This window comes from Hipposideros armiger, unplaced genomic scaffold (genome assembly GCF_001890085.2).
Source record: "Hipposideros armiger isolate ML-2016 unplaced genomic scaffold, ASM189008v1 scaffold_131, whole genome shotgun sequence".
In the NCBI taxonomy this organism is placed as follows: domain Eukaryota; kingdom Metazoa; phylum Chordata; class Mammalia; order Chiroptera; family Hipposideridae; genus Hipposideros; species Hipposideros armiger.
This window is the reverse complement of record NW_017731481.1, coordinates 1,027,141-1,038,802: the sequence shown is the minus strand read 5'-3', so window position 1 is coordinate 1,038,802 and position 11,662 is coordinate 1,027,141.

Here is an 11,662-nt window from a genome sequence, read left to right as displayed (position 1 = left end):
TTTAATGTCTAAAACAGTTAGATTATCACAGAAAAGCATCAAAAGCAGGAAAACATAATGACAACCCAGAGGCGAATACTTAGAGTGGGCATCTCTTGACTCTGCCACCTTCCTTCCTTCCGGAGTCCCCATTCCTCTGTCTCCCTGTGCTCCTAGTCACTGGACCCTGCCCATAGCCACGGGAGGGGGTATAGGATTCAGGTGGACCAAAGAGATCTTTTTCTGCCAGGATTGGAATCTTTAGTGAAGAAATCAGGAATAAAAGTCAGCTGGAGATGACTCATTCTGAAGTCAGCAACATAACGGGACTCTTCACAGCCCCATCTCCGGAAATTCTCCAAATCTTCCCCTTGTAATCTTCCAATCCCTTTGTTGGTCAGCACGTTTTTTCATTCACTCCAACAAACTCCCCTTGCTTAAATTGTTAAAGTAGATTTTTAAGACTTAAAACCAAAGGCTCTGAAATGGGTGCATCACTGCTACGTGTTAGCCAGTTTCCTTCTAGTCTTCTCACCAATGTTTGCATTCTTTGGTGGGATATGGAAGAGAGCTTAAAGCCATGGCTCCAGAGGCAGCAGCCTCATGAACAGGGGAGCGCAGGGCATGCTTAGCTCTGAAGCTGGAATAAACCTGAGAGGTCATTCTGTCCTCTGCCGCCTGTGACAGCTGAGGGAGTGAGGCCCACTGAAGTGCTGCTCCTGGCACTGCACAGCCGGCTTGCTGTGCACGGGGACCCAGCGCTTTCCAGTGTGTCCAGGCAGAAGGGACCTCAGCCTGCAAGCAAGGTCTTAATGCACTGGGCATTAAGACTTCTGAAGGAGATGACGGGGTTTTATGTTTTCACAATGGCCTATTTCACCAATGAGAATACAGAGGAGGAGGCAGGGGCTCCTAATCTGTCAGGGAAGAGAGAGAAGGTTTTTAAATCTCCTTAGAGATATTGATGTGAGAGACAGAGTGAGGAGTCAGGCATGCGATGTGTGTGCATGTGAGGGAGAGAGTGGGAACTTGAAAGGGGTCACTTTGGCACCTACGACTCAGAAATCCCAGTCCGCACACTCTCCTTCCAATCCCTATGTCTCAATAAGCCCTGCAAAGCCATTAGATTTAATGAAGCCCTCAAAACCCTCCCTTCCTTCCCGAGCTGCGCTTTGGCTGCCCAGCCACCCTTGTTCTTAATGCACCCTGTAGGTTAATGGGAGTCAACACATTTTTAGGGAGATTTTAATGGCCAGTTTATAAGGACTGTCTCTTGAGACAGCATGGCTGGGATCACGTTTAAACCATTTGCTTTTAAATGTAGGGAGAAAGGACGACGCAGTGTATTAAAAAGAGTTAGTTTACAACCAGCCAAGCCTTGAACTGCCCAAGGTGAGGAGGCAGAAATACCCTCTCTATCTGGAGGCACAGGCATGGGCTCCAGCCAGGGAAGAAACAGCCTCTGTTTGAGAAGAGGCCCCACAGGGTCTTCAAGTTTCAGACATCGGTGTCTCTGGAGTGCCGTTTCCTGTCTGCAATGCAAGTTGTAAACTCTTGGTGTGTTTTTTTGCACTCCGAAATAAACAGAGCACCTGTATTTAATCAGTCAGATGGTAACAGAATCAGGCTCCCAGTCCGCCCTGTAAGTCCCCACCCCCAGGTAAGGGCCCTGAGGCAGGAGCAGTAAGCCTGCTCGAAGAGTCCTGGACAATTTGGTTCCCTGTAGACTCGTTATGAATGAGCAGCTTGGAGCCGACTTTGGCCCAAGGGTCTCTTCCTGGTATTCATGGACTGTTCTCTAGAACCTTGTATACAAAACTTTAAATGGAAGGGCCTGTTGAGTTGGGGGCTGTAGCACTTGGCATGCAAAACTCTAGCTAAAAATTCCCATTGGTCAGTGGAGTGTGCTTCATGAACTGCATTTGACCGTCAATCTGAAAACTTTCTGGCGCTCTCTTTGAGTTTTAAAAAAATGTGTTTCCGGAAGAATTTGTTTTCTTCCAAATGAAAATTTTTGCTTTTGGATGCATGCTCCTTTGTTAAAGTCCTGAAGTGAGGTCACAGGCTCTGATCTAATAAAGGACTGATCACACTGGGCAGCATGTGCCTAGCTCTCCTTGGGTATGTCACTGCTGTAGATGGACGAATCGGTCACAGCTTTCAGAACGTGTGTGTGGACGATCAATTCCATCAGTGATACAATCGTGAATTTAATATCTACCTTTGATAAGACTCTAATACCAATTGTGTGTACGAGCACCTGGAAAGAAACGTGGGGATGACTAGAAACTGATGGATTTATGGAGAAGTTGGCACAGATTTGGCCTCTTCCTGTGGGTCACAGAGTGTCCCGGCATGGCATTGCTGGGTCTCAGCAGAATCTCTCACCCGTGCTTGCTCTTCATCTTTGTAGGCAGGATGGGGAAATGGGGGCTGATTAGGAGGAGATGATATGGTGAAGCACCCTGATGGACCAGGGCAGCCCTGGAGAGAGGCATTGAGCGTTGTTTGGAGCGAGCCTCACGGGTTTGTTCTCAGCACTGCCTTCTTCCACTGTTGTATTCATTATTTTGGAATAGGAGTTGTTTTTCTTTTATTCTCAATTTGGTAAAGCAGGTCTATAATTGTGTTGTTCTTTTTCAGTGAGTTTCTCAAGACTGGAATGCCAGCTGTAGAGAAGGCACAATCGTTTCTGTCTACCGTGCATTGCTCCTCTTCCTCATCCTTCCCCTCTCTGTGCTGGTTTTCTAACAGGTAGAAACGAAATGTGAAAAAATCCAACAGCTTTTGACTTTGACAAATGATGGTTTATTTAAAAAGGTCCTGTTAGCTGTTACAAAATTTGCACTTGGAGTCAGTAGGCCTGGTTATCCCACTTCCAGGTCACGTGACTTTGTGTTCTCTAACTCAGTTGTTTCAACTGAACAATGGGACAGATACCTGCCCCCAACTTCAGAGGGTCATTTTGAGGGCCAGGTGAGAACATGTTATGGACTCATTATCCTGGTTGTCACCTTCTGATCCACACTGTTATTCTCTAGACACCAAGGCTCAGCAGGGGGAAGTGATTTGCAAATATGGCCAACAAGGGAAATTCAGGATGCTGGTACCCCGCCTCGAGCAACTCTAAATCTGCTAGATGTTACTCTTTCCCGATGAGAGGAAGCATTTCCCCAGCAGTTTGGGCAAAGCTGTTCTGTTGTTCTTATGGGACAGCAAGTCTGCAGGAAACTCAATAAGAAGATCTAGTGGTTTGGTTATTTGCTCAAGGAAACAATATCCTTATTTTCTTAGACAAGCATAAATGGTCCCAATGGGAGATTAGTGGCACCACTGTCTACAGGAATGGAGAATCCTCAGACTTTCTCTCTCCCCCTGGAAAAGTCACAACAAGTTTAAGACTAAAATAAGCAAGCTGGATTTGGAAGGTGCCCTGAGGATGTCAGAAAGAAGAGACACTACTTAAGAACTTCCCCAAGCAATAATTCCTGGGAGATCTAGTCTCCATGTTTTAAATGCAGAGAAACTGGCATGTGAAATCAGTGTATTCACACCTTGTGTCCCAGAATTCAGATCTTCCGCAAAACAGTTTATCTCAAATTGCTCTCTTCTCTGCCTCGTCACTCAATTCCCTTTACTCACTCCACAGTAGATTTGGGACATCAACATAAAAGTAAAAGAAGATATTTCAGGGAAAGGGGGAGGGACAGACTTTTATTGGGCACCCATTCTGCTATTTCGTTGAATCATCACAACTACTCTATGTCCAAAGGATTATTATTATCACCATTTAATAGATGAGGCTCAGAACAGGTACTTATCTGTGGTCAAACAGCTTGGAAGTCATGGGGTTAAGATGCCAACCTGTTTGTCAAAGGCTGGATTGTCCCCAGAACTTCTTAAACTTTCTCAGGACTAAACTATCCCTAATGAAAGAAATGAATCAACGAACACTCCCAGGTGATCTGGGCCCAGCCAGGGGTGTGGGGTGTCCCTGAGAGCCAGGGCTGCAGTATTGGGGCTTCGTGGGGGCCAAAGGAAAACTATTATGAACTGGACCTATTTGGTAAGGATAATAAGCTAGTAAAAGCAACAACAATGGATCAGTTGGAGCCAATGAAATGAAATATTACCTTTGTGTAAATTGTAACCCGAGTTCCTTGTGGCTGGTAACAAAATATTATTCTATTTGGAGCTAGAAGAAGGAGTGTAGGAGAAAACTCCCTTTTCCCTAAATATATAAGTTGGTTCTTATTACTCTCTTAACTTTCTAGGGCATATATGTAAATGCCATCCAGGCATTCAGTTATAATATTCTCTCTACACCCAGCTGCCAGCCATCACCACTGCTTCTTTCCCATGACACCCAGTCTCCCTGAGGGGAAGGTCCACTGAAGTCTTCACCAAGTCACAAGACATCAATATTGATGAGTTTTGACCATCAACACTTACTGCAGATCAGTTAGCTCCCATCTTAACTGGCTTGTTTGTTAGAAACAGTCTTAACTGTTATAGGATGAAAACTCCACCAAAAAGACAAAGCGTGCCATTGGTTTTCATGATGACTGCCACTGAGATATGGCAAGCCAGTTTTCCTCATTTCAGATACTGTCTGTTTACAAACATCAGTGTTCTGTGTTTCCAAGTCGGCTCAACATCCTTACTAGTCCTCCCTCAACCTCCTCTGAGGCTGAAAGTCTTTTAAAAAAGAACTTGTACCTATAATGGGATGAGCATCGCATTATTCCCCATTTACAAGAGAGAAATTGGAGGGTCAGAGAGAAACTATCTGGGGGGTAGCTCCAACATGACAAAGACTTTCATTTTTAGGTCCTATGGGGGATCTAAGTAGAGCAAACAGGCCAGGGAGGAGGACGAAGTGCCTTTAGTATGACAGTCTCTGTCATGTGAATAAGAAAGACATGCTTCACAGGAGGCTAGACCATGAGACTATGTGGCTTTTGAAAGACAATTGACACATATATTAGTATGATGGGCTGCTCCTAAGTACTTGAGGAGAGAGCTCATTGGTTATCAATCGCCAAAGCTGATGAAGAAAAATGAAACTCGAAGTGAAGGCCATGCACAGTTTGCTCCCTGTGCCACTATTTCTAACTCATGGGTCTATCACTTCTGCTCTCACAGTCAGGAGAGGCCTGAGCAGAGGAAAATCCCATTAACACCTCATAGGCTACAGGGATTGTCAGAAATAAGGAACAGGATGGTGGCCTCATTACCTGCTTCCTGGTCACCAGTGCCCCTCTTATACTCCTGTGATTGGCTCCCCCACTGCAGCCATAGCGATCATTAGCAAGTGCAGATCTGCTCATGTTACTACTCCTCTACTTTCAACCCATCAGTGGTTTCCCATAGCTCTTAGGATGTAAACCCAAACGCCTCCAAGCCCTGTGTGACCTAGCCAATGTAACTCTCTAACCCCTTTACACACCGTTTCCCCCTCTGCTCTCTCAAGGCAACCATACAGCCTACTTTTGGTCTCCTGAATCCTTCCTCAGGGCTCTTGAACCCAAGATTCTCTCTACCTGGACCATTTTTTCCTACCCCTTCCCACACACCCCTTTGCCCAAATCTACCTAATTCTTACTGTGTTTCTATTGGTGGGTCTCAAGTACACAGAATTGGATTAATCATAATCTTTGTTCTGTCACACACTCTTACCAGTGTCCATGCATGGCCCACTTTTATATAGTTAGTCATTTTTGATGTAATAATCACCCTCAAACCCACCATCCCAAATGAGAGCCAGAGCTCTGACAGTAACCCACATCATGGTCCTCCCATTCTGTCTGCCTGTTTCCTTTCACCTGAGATAACCAGCATCCCAAATCCTGCGTTCATTGTGTCCTTCTCATGTGGTATATATTTCTAAGGAGTAAATATATATGTTTTATATTTATATATATATAAATAAGAGTAAATATATATGACTGTATATGTATATATGCAACTCAGTAATCTGCTAGTCTGGCTTCCGAATCCAGTCTTCTTATCTCAGGTCCATATACCCTGTATCTTCTATTCTGGTTAACTTAGCAGAACTACGCCAAAACATGGACACTGTAGAGCAGTAAATATTGGTTCATGGAAAGAAAGGACATTTTAACAAGAGGCCTCAAGCAACGCAACAAACTTCCTCATAAGAAATGTTCTCTGAGGAAGAACAAAGTCAGCTATGAAGAGAAAAGTCAATATGTAGATGGGGGTGGACCTGAAGCTGCAGCTTTCTTCCTCAGGTTCAAGCACAGGCTGAGTGTCCGACAGTCAGGTATGTCGTGCGAAAGATTCTGGCTTTGAGTGGGCAGTGGGGCTGGGTACCTTCTGTGATGGCTTCCAATTCCAACATTCTGTGAGTTTCCCACAGTCCTCCCTCATCAGAATCGTACTTCTGAAGACTCTGTTAGGTTTTAGCAGGAAACATTAAGAGAACAACAAAAAGCTAACTCTGGATTGTGAAGATTGAGTTAAATCAGTTTGTACATACTATATTAGTTTTCTGTTGCTGCTATGACAAATTATGACAAATGCAGTGGACTGAAAGAACACAATTTTTTTTTCTTTTTTATGGTTCTGTAGATCAGAATTATGATGAATCTCCTTGGGCTAAAACCAGTGTCAGCAGGGCTGCGTTCCTTTCTGAAGGCCCTAGGAGAGAATCCATTTTCTTGCCTTTTCAGCTTCTGGAGGCTACCAATAGTACTTAGTTTATGGTCCTCTCTTCCATCTTCAGAGTCAGCAACACCACATGTCTCTGACTTTACTTCTGCAGTCACTCCTCTCTCTCTGGTGAGCGCCAAACAAGGTTCTCTATGTTGAAGGATAATGTGGGGTCTGCCAGGAGAATCCTGGATAGTCTCCCATATCCCAAGGTCTTTGACCTTATTCACATCCTCAGAATCCCTTTTGCCATGTAAGGTAACATAATCATAGGCTCCAGGGATTAGGATGTGGACATTTGGGGGACCATGATTCTGTCTACCTGTGACAATTTGGGACTTCTTGGGCAACAACAGGGGGTACTAAGTCTTTATTAAATGAAATATAGCAGGCTGTCAAATAATGTCTTTTTGTTGTAACGTTGATGAGATGCTGTAGGAACTTAACTCCCGTTTATATCAATTAGCCTGTGGTAACAATGGTTTTGTTATATGTTGTGTCACTTAAAATCTCACAACCTATCGACAACATTAAGTGAGGATTTACTACTGTACATTTGACTTTTAAAGAAAGGTCTAATTTTAAAATCCTTGTATATCTCCCAAAGTTCAGTTGAACATTTCCCACTCATCAGAATAACAAAGATTTTTTTTAAAAAACACAAAACATTATTACCTGTAGAAATGATTTCCATTTATTGTATGTAATGACATCATCCAAGGTAGGCCTGGCTGACACTGGCCTCTGCCTGGAAGGTTCAGACTTGCCTCTTGTCAGTGCCAAGGGATGAGCTGGTCCTGAGAGGCTGAGTCAAGGTAACTAATTAATTAAGTAATTAATTAAATTGGACTTCAGATAGAGAATGACTAATTAGTTATACTCCTCAGTTCATGGCATGCTCTACAGCTGGTCTTGCAGTGCTCTTCTCTTACTTTATTTTAGTTTTATTAATTTTTTCCTCTTATTCCTCATTCCTATCCCATCCCCTCTCCCCATATGCGCCCAGTCTGATGTGTTTGATACACACACCTGGATATGTATTATGATCCTTTGCTGGACCTACACAAGCTTTCTCAGAAGGATATCCCCAATAGAGGGTTTTCTAACTTGCAGCCATATGCATTTCTGACATCATGAAGGACTGCCAGATGGCATCTCAGAGTTGCTGTCCTAGTTTACACGTCTACCAGTGTGTAGGAGCATTACCTGACCCTCCATTTACTCCTACTCTGATGAGTGTAAGGTGATGTCTTGTTTTGATTTGCCTTTCTTTGATTATCAGGGAAATTGAGCTTCTCATATACTGTTAGACAACAGAATTGAAGCCTTATCGACCATAAGGAGAAAATTCAATAGGCCAGTTTATCTGCTTCTTCTTGTATCTGAAGGAAATGCAGCTTCCATGGGCATTGCCTAAAAAATCCGTTGGCTAATGTGGAACTATCCTCTGAATCATGGTCCTAGTACCTGTCCCTTCTCCCTTCATACTCCTCAAGTTCAGAGTCAGTTTTTTTCTTTCACGAATTATTCCATATTTTTAATTTCTCAGGACTTGATGGCCCAGGTTAGATTTTTGAGGGGAATATTCCATTTGTTAGATTTTGTGATGCTGCCTTTCTTCCCACCAAGGACTTCCTCAAATGCAGCTGGCCCATAGAGCTACGTACATTGGCACCGACAGCAGGGATGGTGTGTCCTTTCTGCCCACCTGCTCCAGCCTTAACCATACTGTGTTCCCTCCACCTTTCTGCCTCTCCCACCAGGTTAATGGATCTCATCCCTGGACACATAATAAAGCCAACTGGAGAGATCTTTTAAGCTTTAATTACCTAGGACCCATCACCACCACAGGCAAGGTCTCAGTTGTTTGCGGTGGGGCCAGGCATGGGTACTTTTAAAAATAGGTTGACTGGCAAGGAGAAATTAGACTGCTACTCCACAATGGAGGTGAGGAAGAGTGTGTTTGGAATACAGGAGCTTCTGTAGGCTGTCTTTTAGTATTACCATGCCCTGCGATGAAAGTTAATGGACAATTACAACATAATCCAGACAGGACTACCAATGTCCTAGAGCCTTCAGGAATGAAGGTTTGGGTTACTACACAGGTAAAGAACTATGATCAGCTGAGGTGCTTGCTGAGGGCAAAAGGAATATGGAATAGAGAGTGGAAGAAGGTAATTATAAATATCAGCTGTGACCACATGACCAGTTACAGTGATGGGGACTGTAATTGTCACGAGTATTGCCTCCTTATTTTGTTATGATTATATTTGTGTGAGTGTGTGTGTGTGTGCATCATGCAGATATCTTTGTTTTCTTTCACTCTTATCCTGTTATCATGTAACTCAAGATGTATTGACTTTATATCATAGTATTTAAGTATTGTTAACTTTACGTCATAGTGTTTAAGTTACAGGATAACAAGAAGAAGCTAAACATTACACAAGGACATTGCATTCTCTTCTGAGGAAGGGGTTAGTGTATTTTGGTTGTATCATGTTATTTGGAAGTATAATCTTGTTATTGTCTTCATTTAGAGATTAAGTATAGTTTCAGGAGATGTGTACAAGTGCCAGACTGACAAGGGGTGGACTTTTGATGGCTAATTTTTTATGTCACCTTGGCTGGGCCATGGTGCTGAGATATTTGGTCAAATATTATTTTGGATGTTCTGTGAGGGTGTTTTTTGGAGGAGATTAATATTTAAATTGGTCAACTTAGAATAAAGCACATTGCTCTTCTTAACGTGTGTGTGTGTGTGTGTGTGTGTGTGTGTGTGTGTGTTGGGAGGGGGGCCTCATCCAATCAGTTAAAGGCCTGAAAAGGACAAAAGACTGACCTTCCCTGAGCAAGAAGGAATTCTGTCAGCAGATGGCCTTCGGACTTGAATTGCAACATTGGCTCTTCCCTGAGTTTCCAGGCCTTTGGAATAAAAACTCCTTATAGGTCTAAAAGCAAAAACAAAGGGTGGTGGGGGTAAGTCCAGAGAAGAATCAGCAGCATCTTCCAAGGCAACTGTCTCAGGGAGGCCGTTAAAATTTCCTTAGGTCAGTCAAGCTTAATCTCCTCTGAGTCGCTCATGAATAGGCACTATAGTTTTCTCTCCCTAAGGTCCCAGCTGCCCAATAGCAGGTGTTCAATAAATGTTGAGTTGAAAGAAAAGCAAGGAAGAAAACGACTTTAAAAAGTTAAGTCACAGAAATTCCCTAATCAGCCACTGTCCTTCTGTCCCAGCACGGTCAGTGCTACTGAGAGTGACAATCAATTCTTGCTAGTTAGAATCTATTGGGTTGTTGGAAAAGTCATGATGCATTTTTGCAATGAAAAATAGAAAAAATACGTCATGACTTTTCTGACAGCCCAATATGTAACATAACCTCCTAGGTACATTCCCAGGTTAGTGAAGCTGGTGAAGAGGAGCTACCATTGGTTCAAAACGCCTGCAAACCTCATCCAGCCCCAGGCCCGGGAGGGAGTCCTGTGTGGCCAGCAACAAAGACCTTCATTGTTTAGGCCTTGGAATATTTTTTCCTTTTCTTATCCTGACCCCTGCACAGAAAAAGCCCTGAAGACTGTGCTTTCTCTAAGAACTTTGAAAGCCTGAAGTATTTTGTCTGCTTCAGGGAGAAGAGTGAAGAGTGGGGGAAAGGGGGTAATTAGTCATTGCTTGGCGATGCTCCAAGGGCAGCCGGGAATGCAGGCTGAGAGTAGGGGCAGAGAAAGCAGCCTCTCCTCACCTTTATCTTCCTTTAGCTTTTGGAGTCTCTTGGAAAAGGCCCAGCAGGATGTTGTGGGAGGGATGGGTGAAGGAAGGGAACAGACCTTGGTGACGGGCATGTTTCTGAAGCTCTTTTAAGGACATGCATCCATGTTTCTGTAGACAAAAAGCATCCAGCCTAAAGAGAAAACTTATAAGAGTTTATTTGAGCCAAACTGGCTACAGTTGCTGGGAAGCAAAGTCTCAGCGGATTGAGAAAATGCTCCAGGAAATGGCCGTTTTGCAACTTATTTTATACATTAGAATCAAAGGAGGAGGGTTACATGAAATCCATTGGTTGTAGATTAAAGGGGTGGGAGAAAGCAAAGCGGGGGGAAATCTCTGGGATCGGATAAAAAGTAAAATGGAGAGACACACACTTGTTTTACATTGGTGGGTACAGCATAATTAATAGCATTTTACAGCACAGAGAGATAGTATTTGGGGAACAAGGTAACAATGAGGGACTTTGTAGATTCCTGCTCTGGTGTGGTGGGTTGTGCCCCTGGGGGGGTCTGGAAAAAGAGATTACTCTGATATTGTAAGGGTTTGTTATCTTAGATGTAAAAAATACGACAGACAGGCTTAAGGTAAAGATTGACCTTTGTCAAGGAAGCTACAGGCCAAAGATGTGACTTCCCACCATGGCCCACCTTTGTTAGGAATTTTTATGTTCACACCATCCTCTGTGGTTATTTTCAGTCTCCTGAGCTTGTCAGGTTTAACATGTGGCCCCTTTTCTGTCCACATTTCAAATACAAATATATTGCGAGGGATTCTGCTTTCTGTTGTGCTCCCCAAACTTCATTTATGGAGGCCAGGGAGAGTGTGAGGAAGCGGGTCAGCTCTTCCACCACTACCAGGACAGCAGCTCAGGTGCCCCGGAGGCACACCCGGGCACCTCGGAGCTGCAAAAGATGTAGAAAAACCTGTGGCTGGATGGGGTGGGAGTAGGAGAGGACATGGCGGCTGAGAGGCTGCACATCTTCCCTAAGCCCTGACAGTGACAGGGCCTTCTCGCCCTCCCTCAGTGCGCCATTCAGAGCCACAGCTGTTTCTGTCCAGTGAGCCCGAATCACCTTTGGCTGCATTGAGTGTTGTAAATATGTGCTCTAAAGGCATTGCAACTCTCACCTGTCTAACCAAGAGGCGGATAAATTGAGCCCTGCTCCCTGCCTTCCCCACTCAGCCTCCCTGATGTATACTGGGAAAATGCTGGGGTGGCCTTAAGTCCCGTCAGAGTGATCCGCG